The sequence below is a fragment of the Macaca thibetana genome, chromosome 5 (genome assembly GCF_024542745.1).
Source record: "Macaca thibetana thibetana isolate TM-01 chromosome 5, ASM2454274v1, whole genome shotgun sequence".
Lineage (NCBI taxonomy): Eukaryota > Metazoa > Chordata > Mammalia > Primates > Cercopithecidae > Macaca > Macaca thibetana.
In genome coordinates, this window is record NC_065582.1 from 49,639,272 (window position 1) to 49,654,790 (window position 15,519).

The 15,519-nt window shown below is 42.1% G+C and overlaps 2 protein-coding genes across 8 annotated transcripts in view; both read left to right on the plus strand.

Annotated features, from left to right (window-relative positions):
* Positions 1–15,519, plus strand: part of MAML3 (mastermind like transcriptional coactivator 3) — a 436,667-nt gene that overhangs the window by 244,695 nt on the left and 176,453 nt on the right. The gene's annotated exons all lie outside the window — the stretch shown is intronic.
* The window catches only part of NDUFC1 (NADH:ubiquinone oxidoreductase subunit C1), an 829,703-nt gene that overhangs the window by 217,104 nt on the left and 597,080 nt on the right, over positions 1–15,519 (plus strand). The window contains exon 1 of one of the 7 annotated variants that reach the window (XM_050790296.1): positions 7,842–7,845. The exons of the other annotated variants lie outside the window; for them this stretch is intronic. The gene's annotated coding sequence lies outside the window, so the exon portion shown is untranslated. Of the gene's footprint in view, positions 1–7,841; positions 7,846–15,519 lie in introns of those variants that run through there. 7 annotated transcript variants of the gene reach the window in all.

The following is a 15,519-nucleotide window of genomic DNA, read 5'->3' on the forward strand; positions in this document are numbered from 1 at the left end:
GAAAAAGTGGACGGCTTCTATGTGTAACTTGGTCCAGTATCTAATTACCCAAACTGACACGTTCAGATCCTTGATGTCACTTAAGGCCATTTACTCCAAACCATTCACAGGGAAGAAGAATAGTGCACAGTTGTATAAGTTAGCCAAGTTGTGATTGCCAGAATGGGATACAACATTGTTATCTGTGTCAGACAAGTGTTATGCACGAAGGGGAGCATTTTCTAGTAGACTCTTAGGAGCAAAATAAAAACATGCAACAGGCTGCAGATTCTTTTGAAATCAGGAGACTTGTGCATCTTTTGCATCCTCTGCACTCAGTTCAACACCTGACACCCAATGGGCCATCAAAAAGAAACGAATTCTTTTGAATGAATCATGTAATTTAAACACTTGGTTTTCTGGCGTTTTTATAAAAGATAATTGTGATTAGAATTCAAGTGTAATTGTTCTTTCATGTTTACCAAAGTCAAAAAACCTTTGCAGAAGAATGTAACGAATTCTTGCTCTCTGATGTAAAATAAGGATCTTATTCAGTAACTACCTGCCAAATTCAGCCGCCCATCAGAGTTAAGAGTGCCTTCCAGGGTGATTTTGAAAGTAAGTTATTGATTTGTATCCAGAGTCCAAATAGGGACTCTTAGAGCTGGAACAAACCTTAGAGATCATGTAGTCCAACCTCTCATTTTATAATTGAGGAAACAGAGGTCTAGAGAGGTTAAGGAACTGCTACCTGATCACATAATTAAGTTTGTTTAGTTACTGTGCTTTGCTGAGATCTGGAAAACACCACATGCATATTTTTGCTTTTCAAGTTCCTGACATTTTCAGTTGTGTACACTCACTGTATTTTTAAATACTGATAAGCATGTGAATGCAAACCTCATTTAGTCAAATCTGGCAGTGTGGGCAGTCTTCAGTGAAATCTATTACATTGCCTTGCTTGATACCTTTTTGTTCAACTCTTTTTGATGTGTGGTGTTTAGACAAAAGGTAACAAAATATTCAATGCAGTAAAAATCTTCCTTTCTGTCACATTCACATAACTTCAAAAATATCTCTAAACTCATCATTTGTTATTACCAAAAAAAAAAATTGCTTCTCAACTGAGACCAAGGTGAAAAAAACTCTGTCCCAGGGGAGTTTTAGAGAGCTATAACCATGCAAAAGCAGGTAGTTACAGAAAATATTATGCAAACTTAACTATAGCATTGTAATGGAAACTGCATAAATAATATCTGGATGGCTAGGTAAGAAAGATAAAACCATTGAAATACATACTTTTTACTCTACAGTTTTATAGTACATTTACGATGCACCACAATTTGAACAGAAAGTTGAGAAACTCTGAACCTGTTTTAGGCAAAGTGATTTATCGCATGAGGCACTGGGCTGGCACAGGAATCCTGACCATCATTCCTTGTTCTTCCTCTGAGTTACATTATGGCCCTGGTCTCTGTGCCTCGATTTTCCCACTGTGCATCTCTCTGCAGTCAGGTGGATTATGGATTATCATTGTAAAGTGACATTTACTAAGCTGCAGGGAACAAACACTTACTATTCAGAGCCTCCTAAAGTCATGGCAGGTTAACTTCTGCCTCCTCTGAGGTTTTGCTTAGAGTCATCTCTGACTATACTTCTTTGCTAATAGTTAAGAAGTGAATGTGAAGTTTATTCTGAATTTGGGAGATGAACACTTTTGAAAATATATACATGCTGGGCACGGTGGTATGCGCCCGTAGTCTCAGCTACTCAGGAAGCTGAGGCAGGAGGATCACTTGAGCCCAGGAATTTGAGGCCAACCTGGGCAACAGAGTGAGACCCTCATCTCAAAATAAGTAAATACATTAGTGAAAATAAGAATATACATATTGTTAAGCTCTGGACCAAGTAGCAGTTGTTGAGCTACTTGCCTCAAGACCAAGTTTCAGTTGTATTGTTACGTACATTAAGGATAGCGTTGTCTATTTGCTTAACCAGCCATGCAGGAATGATATTGGATCATGTAATGGGCTGAGTTGTGTCCTCTCAGATTCATTTGCTGAAGTCCTACTCCCCAGTTTCTCAAAATGTGACAGTATTTGGAGATGGAGCATTTTAAGTTAAAATGAGGGTAGACCGTAACTGAAGATGACTACTATCTATATAAGAAGAGGAAATTTGGACCACAGGAAGACACCAGGAATGAGTGCTCACAGAGGGAAGACTGTGCAAGGACACAGTGAGAAAGTGGCTACCTGTAAGCCAAGAAGAGAGGCACAGGAGAAACCAACCCTGCAGACACCTTGATCTTGGACTTCCAGCCTCCAGAACTGTAAGAAAATTAATGTATATCGTTTGAGCCACCCAGTCTGTGGTATTTTGTTGTGGCAGCCCTAGAAAACTAATACAGATCACTTCGAATATTTTACCTTTTGTAACCAGCTATAACTGATTTTATTATTTTTTGAGATGCAGTCTCGCTCTGTCATCCAGGCTGGAGTGCAGTGGCACTATCTCGGCTCATTGCAAGCTCCGCCTCCCGGGTTCATACCACTCTCCTGCCTCAGCCTCCTGAGTAGCTCTGACTACAGATGCCCGCTATCACGCCTGGCTAATTTTTTTATACTTTTAGTAGAGACAGGGTTTCACCGTGTTAGCCAGGATGGTCTCGATCTCCTAACTTCATGATCCACCCGCCTCGGCCTCCCAAAGTGCTGGGATTATAGGCATGAGCCACCATGCCCAGCTCTATAACTGATTTTTATCATTACAAAATCAGAAGTTAGCATCAGAAGTGACCATTTTTCCTCCAGTGTCTCCTGAAACCTTCTGTATAAAGTCAAGACTGCTTACCGTGGCACACAAGGTCTATACAGCTCTTTCTTCTGCAGGCTTGTTTCTCCACACTTCCACCCTACACCCTGGCTCAAGCCAGACGCAACCACAGTCAGGCGCTGCATAACGACATTTCCGTCAATGACAGGCCACATATATGATGGCGGTTCCACAAGATTATAACTCCACATTTTTCATATTTTTACTGTACCTTTTCTGTGTTTAGATATGTTTAGATACACAACAAATTACCATTGTGTTACAGCTGCCTACAGTATTCAGTACAGTAACGTGCTGTACAGGTTTGTAGCCTAGCAGCAATAGACCCCAAGTGTGTAGTAGGATATTAGGTTTGTGTGAATACACTCTGTGATGTTCACACAATGACAAAATCACTTAACACATTTCTTAGAATGAATCTTTGTCATTTAGCAAGTTTTCACTTAAAACCATGCTTCCTTCTCCTCTGGCCCAAGGTGGTGCTCTCTCTGCCTGGGCTCTCTTCACCTCACTATGAATGCTTAAGTTCTTGGGTTGTGTATCAGCCCCAGCAGGAAGCCTTACTTCATCTGGACTGAGTGGCATGTGGCCCTTTGTGCTTCTACAGCGTGGTCGCCTATGCCTACTGCAGACGACACTGTCTTTGCCCATCTGCATTTCTTTCCTCTCCATTCTGAAGGAAAGAGATTGGCTTTTGTTCAGTAGTGTGTCCCTATTGGCTGATACAGAACCCAGCACCCAGTAGATGTCAGTTAGTTAAATCTAAGCATGAGCAAATTTGTGCAAAATATTCCTTTAAAATATCTATTGAGAGCCAAACCCACCTAAGACACTGAGAGGACAGAGACATGTTCAAACCAAATTATTAGTTTCATTAGTTTGCTAGGGTTGCCAGTACCACACACTGGATGGCTTCAACAAGAGCAGTTTATTCCCTCATAAGGAGGCTAGAAGTCCAAAGTCAAGGTGATGGGAGGGTTTCTTCTGAGGCCTTGCAATGGTCTGAATGTTTGTCCTCCAGAATTCATGTGTTGAAACATAATCTCTGCTGTGGTAGTAAGAGGGTGGGGCCTTTGGGGAAGTGATGAAGTTATGATGACATCATCTCCATGAATGGACTATTGCCTCCCAAAGGGCTGGAAGGAACTAGCTTAGGCCTTTCCCTTTGCTTTTCTGCGTTTTTGCCATGGGAGGACACAGTGTTCCGTTTTGCCTTTCTGTCCCTTCTGCCATGTGAGGATACCTAGATGGTGCCGTCTAATGAGCAGTGGATGTTCACCAACACTGACATTGCGAGTGCCTTGATCTTGGACTTTCCAACGTCCGGAGCTGTGAACAAGTAAATTTCTGTATAAATTGCCCAGTCTCAGCTATTTTGTTATAGCAGCACAGACAGACTAAGATGGGCATCTCCCCTTGGCTGGTGGATGGTCATCTTCTTATAAGAACACCAGTCATATCGGATTGGCACCCACTCTAATGACCTCATTTTAACTTAACCTCTGTGAAGACTCTGTCTCTAAATATAGTCACATTCTGAGATACTGGGCGTTAGAACTTCAGCGTATGAAGTGGACACAGAATTCAGTCTCTGATTATCAGTCATGAGCACTGGCTTCACTGGTATTTACCACCTTTGTGTATCCCTAGACTGGACGTAGACTGCTACATTGCTGCACTTCTCCGGAAGGTTATTAGCCATAAAGATTCTGTAATAAGGTACATTTTTGTCAAGAAAGGGGCGTTTTGGAGTTTGTTGTTTTCAGAGGTTGGAGTAGGCTATTATATTGGGAATTCTGCAGCCCCAAGAATAAAGTCCTGGAGGACTAACATTATGAAATTACTGCAGAATTCATTGCTGAGGCTGGACACCATGGTTTAAATCTCTAATCTCAGCACTTTGGGAAGCTTAGGTGGGAGGATCCCTTGAGCCGAGGCCTGGGTGACAGAGCAAAACCCGGTCTCTAAAAACAAAAATGTTTTAAAGAATTCACTGTGAACATTACTGTCTTCACTGGAAATTCCTATTCTGAAATGGCCAGTACTTGGTTGACCCAGGAAATTCAGTGGTCACGTGTCCAGTTCCTACTCAGGAGATGAAAACATTGGATCGGAAGGTTTTCTTCCTGTCTTAACTGCTCACTGGACTTTCAGGACTGGAAGAGGTCTGTGGATCACGATGAAGTCTTGCTGTCTTTTAGCTTCAGATTGGACACAGAGGTTTTAGGCTGCCACGTCTTAAAGGGGCACTAAAGGGTCCACCTGGGCTCAGCCTTGGTCACTGCCTGTACGCAATTGAAATCGCTGCCCACAGAAGTCAGTGAGGTTGTAGGGAAGAGGCTGTGTAAATGACTCTGACTGTTGCTATAACAACAGTACCTTGGTCTAATTTCTTTTGAAAAATGAATTTCAGCTGGTGGGATGAAGCCGAGCAGCTTCACCCCACAGATGAAAGCTCTGCCGCCAGGCGCCAGAGCTCTGCTGTGCAGACTGAATGTGTGGTGTGTACCTCCGCCTGGCTGAACATTTTCAGAACGGGTCAAATGACTCCCATGTTTGCCTGTATGTGAGAACGTGCCTGTCTGTCTGTGGGTATCTTCACCCACGGGGGATTCATCCTGGAGAGAAAAATTCTCTCCTCCTGCCTTGGCTTCTGTTTATTAACAAAGTTACTCAAAAGACATGCAAATAATGACAGCTCCGTAATTGGTCAAAGAAGGCAAGTCCCTAAGCCCCTTCAGGTTTGGAGTAAAAATCTGTGGTGAAATGGAGAATGGTGGCCTGGGAATCAGATGCTGTCTAGAAACAAGAATTATGTCCTGTTTGCACGCTTACTGAGACGTGTGTGTGTGTGTGTGTGTGTTTCCAGGGGAAGGAAAGAGGGAGAGAATGAGAGAAACTGGAAATTCTCTTCCAGGAGGTAGCTCTTAGCTACCTGGTAGTACTGCTTTATGCAAACTGCAGCTCACAAGAAAGGAAGAGCAATGTCTGGCCTCTTTGAGGGAAACAGGAGGCTTTTTATAGAGTAAGAGATCTTATTTCAATACTTTTGTTTTCCAAAGGGAGATAAACATGTGCTGGGATTTTATTCAAAAGCAGTGTCAAGTCTGGGCACCCTGGCTGTTCACATCCTGCTAAGCTGGTGCACCACTTCAGTGCTGTTGAGGAAAACAGTCTTCTGGAAGGGCTGAAAACAAAAATGAGAATTTCTTATTGAAAAGAAAGGACATTTTAAGTAAACAATGAAATAAAAAGATGGTTGAATCTTTCCCAAGGGAGAGAAAGTACTCAGCCTCCCTGACATATTGCTCCTTCCCGCCTCCCTCCTCCCAGAAAATAAACAAATCGAAACCTCACGCTTAGTTCTAACATGCCTATTCTTTGGTCTGTGTTGTTGGTGTAAGTCTCCAGCTGTGAATGATGCAGATAAGATCTGATCTTTTCATTTGCTGTCCTCCTCCCTTATGGGGAGGAAAGCCTTCCCTTTTTCCTCACCAGCCTCCTTTACCAGCATTTCTTTACAGCTCTAAATAAAATCCCATTAGGAATTTCAGATTGTAAGGTAAGGTCATGTATACAAGCATGTTTGAATAGAAAATGTATTCATGACTTCTAGTAGGAGATTATCAGGAGATATTCCTAAGGATATTGCTTCTTGTCCTTAAAAATAAATGTAATGTAATATGTGTGTGTATTTATGTATATGAAACAACAGAGCAGTACAGGGTTCAGATTGTGGAATGCTGATGGCAACTACCAGTCTCAGTGGAGCTTTCCCTACAGAAAGCTACTGAGTGAAGGAAGCTACCACTGGGATGCACGCATTTGCTCTCTTCTGAAGTTTTCAGGGCCGCAGCCATTATCACTTCTCAAACACATGCTAAATTTGCAGAGTGACATCTTTCCTTGTAGAGGAAGCACAAGGCTTTTCTGTGAATCAGCCAGATCTGACTCAAAGACACGAACACATCTGCTTTAGAGCATCATGACACAGGTGTCTAAAACACTTTCCCAGAATTTCTAAGCAGGTTTGCTGCAGTTTGATTGAGACAGAAGTCATCAGATGCGAAATAGCAGATTAGGTGAGAGCATACATTTGAGAGGCAGGCACCACTGAGTAGGGCTGTGCTATGTGCCCTAGGACAAACTACTTGTCCTCTCTGAACCCATTCCTGTCAATTAGGTTATTGTGAGGATTAATCAAGGTAAGATATGTAAAGCACTTAGCTCAATGCCTGGCTGGTTAGCTCTCAATTAGAATATTGTATGACAATAATATATTGAAACATTTAGTAAGCAGTGAGTCAACTTCTCTGATAAAAACTTAGAAGTTTAGAGCATTCTACTGAAAACTATGTTAGATTTGAAAATCATATGGCCTTAGCATTTGCAAATATAACAGTCTTGCTTTTAATGAGTAGTTGATAATTTTGTTAACACCAGTTTAAACTGCATGTATAGAGTTTGTGAAAAACTTTGTAACTTCAGATACAAAGACTATACAGGATTCATGTGACTTGTGATGAAAATATAATTTATTCATTCCATTGGGAGAAAGCCAGGAGCCTGTACAAACATTTATGTATTTGGAAATTTGGAGATTTGAGGGGATCTTGGAACTTAGAGTTTCTAAATGTGGAGAACTTCATCAGCCACTGCTCCTGATGTTTTATGATCCATTCCCAAGATATTGTTGTGCATTCAGTTGGTACTTATTATATGTTTAAGCCTAATTAAAGGATAAAAACATACCTAAAAATTCAGCTACACCCCCAAAAAAGATTTAAAATGTTTTTAAAGAGTAAGTAAATCAGGATGTTGCTTTAGCACTTACAGCTGGAATTGGATGGGCATTCATGTTCCAAACATTGAAAAGAGGCACCATCAGCCTTATGTACTTTCAAGACTTTTTGGGAATAGAGTTTTAAATGTGACCCATAGTAGAAAGAAAAAAGATCATGGTCATTTCTAAAAATAACCTCAAAGTACCTCAAAATGTTTTGAGTGGTTCTGTCCCCCTGGGCTGGGGGGTCCGCGGTGCCGCCGTAGTCCCTTGGGGCTCTGCAGCTGTTAATTCACATGCCCACTAAGAGGGTGAGGCCCCTTTAAAGAGGATCCTTTTCTTCCTGGAGGATTTTAGAATGGAGATTTTTAACTGCTTAGGCTGACATCCCCTCCAGAGATCCAGCATTTCCCACTGACCAGGTGCAGGGAAGCTGCATCATCTGGGATGGTCGAAAGCAGAGGTTTCAAACACTTGGCTCTTATGGCAATATTATATGTGATATGTACAGATTATATACATAATTTTAAAACTCATATTCAAATTCATTTACTCATAGAGAATAAAGTTGTTTTCTCTCTAAGTGATGTTAGGAGTCTATAAGGTTGCCAAGGGAGGCTTCGGGAGTTGTAATAAGATTTTTCTTTTTCTTTTCCTGTTAGTCTGCGCTGCACACAGATCTCTCTAAAACAAATGTATCCAACTTTTTTCAACGTATGTTTGGCATGTGGTCACTTTCTGGCATGGGCTTCACTCTGGGGAGTGAGCTGAGCCTTCAGCACCTGGCGCAGAGCCCAGCACACAGACACAGAGCACTCCTCAGTTCCCTGAATGAAAGTGAAAGGAAGTATACAGTGTGGAGGGGGAAATGGTCAGGGATATTACTGTATTCAGAGAAACCTAAAATGTTTTAAAAATATACATTTTTATGAAAAATATTCTAGAAATCCAGCAAGCTTCTGCAGAATTCAGAATCCTCTGAGGTTTCAAAAAGCCCCAACTAGAGCACTGTTTCTTGGTTCTGTTTATGAGAGCCCCCATCGTATCACCAGTCAACTCAGGAACATTTTGTAGTGACATTGGGTTTGTACATGTATGCATACTTAAAAAAAATCACACCGTCAACCTCACAGTGTCGGAATCCAACAGAATTATCAATCTAGATCAAAATTTCTAAAAGCTGGGGAATCCTAAACCAGCAGCCGCAGAAGAATCAGGTTTTTATTCAGTTTCTTTAGATACCTGTGCCCCCACCTTGTGTCCCAATCTGGGGCTACTTAATTAGAAACTATGAAGGTGGGACCAAGAAATCTAAATTTTTAACAGCTTCTCAGGTCACTAGTTACATTAAAGTTGGAAAATTACTAAAGAAAAGCAAACCTCAAAATAACTCTCCAGATCCTTTCTAAGGGCACTTAAATCTAGAAGACAGTTCTGGAAATGTTTTGCGCGCTCTTCGTATTCTACTAATTAAAATATCTAACACATGAGTATTCTGGGTCATTCATTAAATAAGCAAGTCAAATTCATCCATGTGTTCATAGGCTTATTACCTGCTGGTAGAATGGAAAGAGAATAAGCATGTGATAATTGATTCCAGTGAATCATCTTCTAGTTTGACCAGAACAGATCAAAATGACCAAAATGTTCTCTTTGAGCCTCTAAATTAGTTATAGCATCTGCAAGCTAAGACTCTCTCTTATCTTCAAGCCTTGGGAAAGAGTTGTATCTCTACCAGCTAGTGAAGAAAGCTCACTCACACTTTTGGTTGAAGAGGGTTAAGCTATAGTGGGTGAGAACCACTTGAAGCCTTTGTATGGAAATTTAAAATTCAAGCCTGAAAATAAGCAGCGTTTGGGGTTTACATACATGTGAAAACATGTGCCATGGTAATGTCGCTTAAAGTCTCTGGATTTCAGCTTCAGTTTTCTTTTCCACAAATCACTTCATATGTTCTGTAGTGGTTCTCATCAGGGATTCCCTGGACCCTTAGAGTCCTCAAAAATATTAAGAAGGAGATGGTCCATTTTCAGTATTTTAAACTAACCAAAAGAAATTGTACGTTTATTCTGAGAACACTATGCAGTCCAATGTTTTCATTGGAAAAGCCTGCTTTGGGGATCAATTACACCAACTCATTGTGGTTATTTGAGAGCCCTTTTTAGCATTCATTCATTCATCCATGAAGGAAAATAGTTATACTGTGATATGAATTAGAATGTCATGGAGGGTCTCTTAACCAACATCAGGAGTTGTAGGAAATGGCTGTCAAGAGAGACTACAGAGTAGGTAATGTCTAAACTGAATTGTAAAGGACACATAGAATTGGTCAGGTGAAAAAGCTGGATACGTGTAAAATATGCAGAGGCTCAGAAAGAGAGAAAACAATTGTGGTATGTCCTGGGCACTGCAAATAATTAAGTATAGCTGAGAGTTTGGAGTTGAGTGGGGTTGCGGAGTAAGTGGGGGAAGATTAGAGGTAATGGCTAAGCCTGGAGAGTTTAGCTGGGATGAGGATTCAGTTGAAGGGCCTGTGTGCCCGACCTGAATGATGCTGAAGACGGTGGACAGCTTTAGAAAAGCTTAAAGTGAAGGACGGGCATGATCATATTCACAATGTATAGAGAAAACCACAGCCACGATGCAGAGAATGGGTTGGAGGTGGTGAGACTCACGCTGGTCAGGAGCTGCTACAGAAATTCATGAGAGAAATGAGACTCTGAACGAGGTAGTGGCATTGGTGGCGGAAGATGAGACTAAAATTCATAGAATGGATAGTTCTTGAGGTTTAATTGGGTGTGGGTGGCGGGGAAAGGCTGGAACAAAGGAAGATCCCTGAAAGCACAGTCTGAGAAAGCATATCACAGGTGGCATCAGAAACCCATGCCTTTGATGGGGGCATGACTGTGTTTCGTCCAGTCCTGGATGAGGGTGCAGTATGCCTTATGGAGGAGTCAGACCTGAGTTTGAATTTGAATCTGGGTTTAGCCATCTTCTGCCCAGCCCCCTGCATTCTGTAATTTCAGACACACTACTTAACCCACGATGCCTCTGCAAGATGGTTGTAATAAAACCTATCTTTTAGAATCACTGGGAGCAGAGAGAAGGAATATGGTGGTTTACTGGAGTTGGACATTGGACATTGAATGTCTTCCATCTTAGAGTCTTCATTATTAATAGTAGCATCACTATCTTTATTCCCAAGCTCTGTGATCCTGCCCAACTTCATGCAAAATCAGGGACAGGACAGTAAGAGTTTCTTTGACTTGCCAGCACCGCTAAAAAGTCTAAAAGCCAGCACCTCTAAAAAGAATAAAAGACCTCTTTGTCATGGACACTCTGGCCCATGGAACACCTCAAGAATCTGCTAGTATTGGGGGCCCCTATGTCAGCAGAGGCCTGGTAATGTTAGCCGTGCTCCTCCTTGCTGTAGGTGTCATGCACCCTCGCCCACCACACCCCCTCCAAAACACTGCCCCTTTCCCTATAGAACCATCTGGCCAGCACATGGCCTGCCCCACATGTTTGTGGTGAGGATAAAATGTGATCCTGTGTGAAAGTTCTTTGTAATTCCAAAGGCACAGCTATTCTTATTACTACTGGTTTGGACATAATGCACAACCCTCCCACTCCCCATTCTGTCTCTCTCTGCCTCTCAGTTTTACTGTCTGTCTGTCTCTCTCTCTCTCTCTCTCTCTCTCTCTCTCACACACACACACACACACACACACACCAGTTTCACAGAAACACAAGCCATCAAGCTGCACTGTAAATGAGGGACTTGCGCTGGAGCCATTATGGAAGAGGAATTGTTTCCTTCAGAGTAATTGACACATGATAGCAGCCCATATTGTCGTAGGCATTGGATGAACAGCATACTTCAGCTCCTGGCACCACAGCTTCACCTAATGGGAGAAAACATTTATGTGTAATAATAGTAATACAAGAGCAAGGAGGCTGATGCTCAGGAAAGAGTTTCTGTGATTCTTCCACGAGGGTGCAGTCATACTAAGAGGCTTCGGGCTTTGCAAGGCAGAAGGGCCAGGGACTTCCTAAGATAAGGCTATGTGGGATGAGACACTGCCCTGAGTCCTGAGGAGAGGAGGGTCACAGGAACATTTCTCTGTGCACAGCCAGGCATTCCCATGTTCTCTGAGCAGGGAGCTTGTGAATCAGCCTTCTCAGCCACATAGCTGGTTCTGTGTCTCCCTCTCCGCCTCCCTCTGTCTCCCATGAGAAACATAAAGAGAATCAGACTCCCAGACCACCTTTCCATATAGCAAAGGATGATGAGGCAGACAGAAGGGATGCTAAGATTGCTCTGCTATTTTGGACTTAACAAAACATAAAAATCACAGCGCAGCATCTTCAATAATGTCTATCTTATATTCCAAACTGCAGATACATGAAATATATAAATCAAGATTTGGGTTAAAGGGGCTTGCGGTGGAGAACTTTAGGCCCTGGAGGAAAGGGAACACTTGGAGGCTCCAATCAGGTGGCATGTTGAAAATGATTCAAACCTCAACGATCTAGCCTCTGCTCTTCTACAATCTAGGACATGAATGCATTAGCACTTGGACTTGGACTTGAATTGCAAATTTAATTTTTGTTGTTCATATTTAAAAAGCTACACCAGATGCTTGGAAAACATTAGGGTTTTGCTGGCTAGAGAACAGAAATATTCTACCTATTTGTGTTTTGAAGATCCAGTAAGCATTCCTTCTCAGCTGCAGTTGTAACTATTTGTATCACTGAATTTTGAAAATGGTAAAGCTAAGCCTTCGTAGGTGTTTACTGGTATCAGGTGTGAGGCTAAATGCTTTCTACATTATTTCATTTAACCTCAGACTCACGGTAACTCTATGAGCTAGTTATTACTGACCCACTTTGCAGATAAGGAAACCAAGGCTCAGGAGAGTTTAAGTAAGTTTTCCGGGATTCATTTATTCAACATGTATTTATTGTCTACTCTGAGCTACTGGAAACCCAGTAGTAAACAAAATGGAAGAATCCCTGCCTTCATGTAACTTATATTCTAATGGAAGGTATCATAGCCAACATTTCTTAAGACCCAGACAATATTGATATGTATTAGCTCTTAGGTAGGTGATGTTGGATTTGAACTCAAGCATTCTAACTCCAGAGCCAGTGCTCCTCTTTCTCTAATTCTCACTGTACTGCCTCACCCAGCAGCCCACTCAGCCATAGGAGGTGAAACTTGGGGTCCCAGCCAGACCTGCCTGGCTCTATGGTCTTGGCCACCACCGTTTTATAGAGAAACAAATGGACCAGCTTTGTTTACTTCTCTGTCCTGCTCCATTCATTACATGACCTGGAACAGTCATGGACTTAGACTTTCTAAAATCAAGTCAGTTCATTGTTAAGACAAATGCTTATGTTTTGAAGGTTAACATTACTCCAGGAGGTGTTAAAAGCCCTAACTCTCGTTTCCTTTATGTCCTGAAGCTGTGGTATTTGACCATGCCGCTATGTTTGGAGCTATGTTCAAGTATCTTCCATACTTCTCATCAAAACCATGGTATCTTGCTTTGTCCAATAAATAAGATCATTTTCTAGCAGTTTCTATGTAATACAATGAGTTGAGCCAGTATTTTTTTTTTTTTTTTTTTCATCAAATTCCAATGTGTTCCTGTTAGAGCCTTGTGTTCAGCAGTTTGAGGGCCTCTACCAAATGACTATGGGCTGTGTCTGATATTGTAAAAATATAAGATTTAGGAATAAGGGTTAGACTGGATTTTTACTCAAGGACCCTTTCTACTCTGTTTACTTTTATTTCTTTTTCTTTTTTTTTTTTTTTTTTTGAGACAGAGTCTCATTCTGTCACCAGGCTGGAGTGCAGTGGCACAATCTCAGCTCACTGCAGCCTCTACCTCCCAGGTTCAAGTGATTCTCCTGCCTCAGCCTCCCGAGTAGCTGGGACTACAGGCATGTGCCACCACCCCAGCAAAATTTTGTATTTTTAGTAGAGATGGGGTTTCACCATGTTGGCCAGGATGGTCTCAATCTCTGACCTCGTGATCTGCCCACCTCGGCCTCCCAAAGTGCTGCGATTACAGGCGTGAGCCACTGCACCCGGCCATACTTTTCAAATATAATCATCTACTTATGAGAAAGCACCTAGCAGTAAAATGACACTTCTTGAACTTTACCACATCTCCACATTGGTTTTATTACCCATGGTGCTCCTCTAGAGGCCCGGTAGTTTCACATGTGAGTGTTCAGGTGTCAGGGGCAGAGGGAATCCTACTCCTCTCTTGCACTGGTTCTGTAATACACAGCACCTTGCCAAGAATAAGAGAGTACCCGAGTGGAAAGACCACTGAGCCTTCTCTCTCCTACGCTGTCATTCTGCCTTCTGCCTGCAACTATGTAAAGTTACTGAAACCCCTTCTAACCCAGCCCAGTCACCCCTCTGTCACTCAGCAAGCATCTCCCCAGTAGCTACTCTATGCCAAGCTCTTTTACCATGCCCACATGCACTGGCCCTTTCTGGCAGAAGGGAAAGCAGCAGACAGATGAGTTAGGTTTGTAATTGATAAGTCCACAGAGTTAGCAAGACTTTTCTTAACTGGACTTTTAAAATGAGTCCAGTTAAGTGGATATAACACTCTTTAGGGTAAGAGATCTATCACTTCCAAAACCAGGAATGTAGAGGCTGGAATCAGGCATTCCTTATGGTCAATGGGGCTGCCTCCTGCTCGGATTTAAACTCTTCTCGTAGCCCCTACGAATTAGGCAATAGAATGATTCATTCCGTTTGCAATTGTTTGTTAACCATTGCTATGAACACGAGGACTGGGTGCAGCCCTGTGGATACACAGTAAGCACATCAGCCACAGTTGCTACCTTCTTGGAGCTCACCAAACAGACACTTAAGCAGCTGCCCCAAAGCATGATAAAAGCTATGGTAGTAAAGTACAGACTGCTTGGAAAGACCCATTTCAGGACATCCAACCTAGTACAGTTGGTCAAGGAAGGCACCTGACATAGCTGGGCTGGGGAAGGGTATAAGAGAAGACTTCCTAGAGTAAGTGAAATCTAAGATCTGACCTGAAAAATAAGCAGCTGTTACCCAGGGGAAGAGGAGAGGGAGCGGGAGGATGTTCCAAGAAAACAAAACAACATGGACAATGCCCTAGAGGCAGAAGGAAGCTTAGCACCTTAAAGGTGATAGAATTCTAGGCTCTGAAGAGAAACCAGAATATCAGCACCTGTAAGGAACTAAAAGAGTTTCAAGAGAGTTTATGGAAAACGTAGGATAAGGGAGAAGAGGGGAGGAGATGCTGAAGAGAGAGGCAAAAGAGTGAGCCTGGAAAGATGAGCAGGAGCCAGGTGGTTTTGGCAAGAGTCAGTTTGGACTTTAACCTAAAGACGGTGGAAGTCGTTGCAGAGTTATACACAAGAAAGGAAGTGGTTTTTTTTGTTTTGTTTTGTTTTGTTTTGTTTCTGGAAAATGTGGCATTATAAGGAGTAGATTAAGGGAACACAAAACAGTAAAAAAAATAGACAAAAGAGCAAATGAATGGAGGCAAAGCATAAAAGACCAGTTAGAAGATGGCGGCAACAATCTAGTAAGAGATAATGGTATCCTGGCCAAGGATAGTAACAGTAACGGAGGAAGGAGATGAGGGGGCACATTAGAGTTATATTTTGGAGGTGGAATCCATAGGACTTGGTGATTGTTGATGTGGGAGGTTTCAAGAAAAATGCTCAAGTGTCTGACTTGGATAAATGGATAGATACTGAGATAGGGAACACTGATGAGGATCTTGTTTGGGTAACAAAGGATAATAAGCTCAGTGTTGAGACCTGTTGAGTTTTAGATGTCCATGAAATATCCAGTAGGAGAACATTGGATTTAGCGGAGCTGAGCACTAAATCCGGTGAGCCTGCTTCAG